At 36.3% G+C, this 3,374-nt stretch overlaps 1 pseudogene; it reads left to right on the forward strand.

Moving 5' to 3' along the window:
* The first annotated feature begins 846 nt into the window (after positions 1-846).
* On the forward strand, positions 847-2,887 carry LOC103229036 (abl interactor 1-like; annotated as a pseudogene).
* The last annotated feature ends 487 nt before the right edge of the window (positions 2,888-3,374 follow it).

Consider the following 3,374-nt stretch of genomic DNA (forward strand, 5'->3'; position numbering starts at 1 on the left):
AACTTAGAAATCAATAACAGAAAGTTAGCTGGAAAAATCCCCAAATACTTGGAGATTTAACAATTCTAAATAACGCATAAGTCAAAAAAGGAATCTCAGGAAAAATTAAAAAATCTTTTGAACTAAATGAAAGGAAAATACAACTTATCAAAATTTGTGGGATGCAGTGAAAGTAGTGCTTAGAAGGAAACTTATAGCATTAAATAAATATATTAGAAAAGAAGAAAAATCTACAGTCAATCATCTAAACTTCCACCTAAGGAAACTAGAAAAAGAAGAACAAATTAAATTCAAAGTAAACAGAAGAAAAGAAATAATAAACATTTGAGCAGTCATCAATGAAATTGAAAACAGGAAGTCAAGAGAGAAAGTCAATAAAATCAAAAGCTAGTTTTTTGTAAAGGTCAACAAAAGTAATAAGCCTCTAGCCAGGCTAAGAAAAATAGAGAGAGAACACAAATGACTAATATCAGAAATGAAAGAGTACATGACTGAAAGTCCCATATATACTATTAATACATGGATGATAAAGGAATATTATGAACAGTTCTATATCCAGAAATTTGATAACCTAGATAAAAAGGGACCAATTTCTTGAAAGACACTATCTGCCAAAACTCACGCAAGAAGAAATAGATGATCTGAATAGGCTTGTGTCTACTACATAAATTGAATCAATAATTAATAACCTTCCAAAACAGAAAGCCCAGATGGGTTCACTGGTAACTTTACCAAACATTTAAGGAAGAAATTACATTAATTATTTACAATCTCTTCTAGAAATAGAAGCAGAAGTAGTACTTCTTTACTCATTCTGTGAGGCCATACTTATCTTACTACCAAAATCAGACAAAGGCATTACAAGAAAACTACAGATATATCTCTCATGAACATAGATACGAAAATCCTCAACAAAATATTAACAAATTGACAACACCAGGTGGCAAGGTGGTTTGGATCCAGGCTATGAGGTGCTGGGAGCCTCAGTAGAACTTGCTGCCTCTGTTTCTTTAGTGAAAGAGGAACCAATACAGAAGGGTGGAAAATGGCAGAGCTGCAGATGTTACTAGAGGAGGAGATCCTGTCTCACAAGAGGGCACTGATAGAGTTACCAGAACCTGACCCAGGTGGCAAACTACTGTGAAGACAAGAGAAAAGCTTTAGAAGAGACCAAAGCCTACATAACAAGATCTCTAGTTAGTGTCACTTATCAAAAAACTGCAGTGTCTAACAATGTACTCCAGTTGCTGAACATCCAAGCCTTTCAACTTTGAAGAATGGAGTCTTTCATCAATCATATCTCACAGACTGTGGATATTAATAAAGATAAAGTGGCTCAAAGAGAGATTGGTATTTGGACAACACATAAAATTACATCAAGAATTCACAAAGTAATAGCGCCTGCAAATATGGAGCGTCTTACAAGGTATGTTCGGATACACATTGCCTACACAGTTCTGAATGATGTGAGCCCTGGTGTCAAGCATGTCAATAACCAGCCTGCAAGAACTGGCACACTGCTGGCCAGGCACGGTGGCTCACGCCTGTAATCCTAGCACTTTGGGAGGCTGAGGCGGGTGGATCACCTGAGGTCAGGAGTTTGCGACCAGCCTAGCCAACATGGTGAAACCCTGTCTCTACTAAAAATACAAAAAATTAGCCGGGCGTGGTGGCGGGTGCCTATAATACCAGCTACACAGGAGGCTGAGGCAGGAGAACTGCTTGAACCCATGAGGTAAAGGTTATAGTGAACTGAGATCGTGCCACTGCACTCCAGCCTGGGTGACAGAGCAAGACTCTGTCAAAAAAAAAAAAAAAAAAGAAGTGGCACATTGCCAAGAACAAATCCTTCTATCCAAAACCACCAAGTCCTCCCATATGAGGCCAGGAATTACTGGGACAGAATACTCCTTATAAAACCCTGGAACCCATTAAACCTCCAACTGTTTCTAATGACTATATATATGATGCATCCTGCTAGGTTTGGAAGTCATCATAATCCAGGCAGGTCAGCTTCATTAAATCAGAAATCAAGGCACACAATGAAAGTAGTGGAGGAAGGCAAGTCAAGAAAACAGAGGAAGCAGTAGTGTTAGTATTCACATTGCTATACCTACACCTTCACTCCCTATTATTGGATAGTTCAACTCCTCCACCACCGACACCACCAGATAATGTTCTCATGTTTGATGACTTTCCACCTCCACCACCACCCACTCCAGTGGATTATGAAGATGAGGAGGCTGCAGTAGTTCAGTATAATGTTTCATATGCAGATAAGGATATTGCTTGGTCCTCCAATAATTATATTGAGAACATCATTGCAGTATATGATTATACAAAAGACAAGGGTGATGAGCTGTCATTTATGGAGGGTGCAGTCATTTATGTTATAAAGAATGATGATGGCTTATATGAAGGAGTCTTCAATCAGGTGACTGGTCTGTTCCCTAGGAGCTATGTTGAATCAATCATTCACTATGCTGATTAATTTTTTTTTTTTTTTTTGCTTTTAAAGTGGATTCTTATTATTACTCAGTCATATTGTGGGACGGTTGTGGTTAACAGAATCATCTTAGTAGGTTTTAAAATGTGCCCATATTTTCAGGATGTGCTGTTTTATTGATATAATTGAATGTCTACCCATAAGCATAAATATTTGAAGCAGTTTGTGTATTGCTAAACAGCAATTTATACAAGAGGCTGTCCATAACTGATGATGCTTATGTACTTACTTACACATTTTTAACTTTATGACCAGCCTAAATGTTCTGGGGAAGTAGGGTGTAATATTTAACAAATCATGATTCGGATTGTACATGTTTAGGGCAGCTTGGTTACTAATGAATGCTATGTCAGACTACTTAAATGCTAAAGTCAGAAAACTTAGATGCTAGTGCTCATCATTCTTTTTGTTTAGATTCTCTGATTTTAAAAAATACTGTTTGTTTAAAGCATGCATAAAAATATATATTTTGGAATATACTTAAAAGTTCCAAGATGCTTCCAGTTTGTGTAATATTTCCCTGGAGAACTCATACTTAGGTCTCTTAAAATGAATTGAATCACCAAGGTCTCCATGTGAAACAAAAGAAGTAAATGGAGGGTTATCTGTAGTGCTGTAATTTGTACCTAAGTTTTTTAAGGAGTGGGATTTACATTATAATTTTTTTTCCATTCATGAGTACATAAGTGAACCAAAGGTTTTTGTTTTTCTTTCACTGATTTTCTTTAAAAAAATAAAAGATAGTGACTTATTGTAGAAATACAGTTCTGTTTTCTCAATATATTGACTTGGAAAAAATTGTAGCCTTATCTCAATTTGTCCCAACAACAATGTGATGAATTTTTATAGATTCAAAATCTGAGATGAC

Source organism: Chlorocebus sabaeus, chromosome 24, assembly GCF_047675955.1.
Source record: "Chlorocebus sabaeus isolate Y175 chromosome 24, mChlSab1.0.hap1, whole genome shotgun sequence".
NCBI lineage: Eukaryota > Metazoa > Chordata > Mammalia > Primates > Cercopithecidae > Chlorocebus > Chlorocebus sabaeus.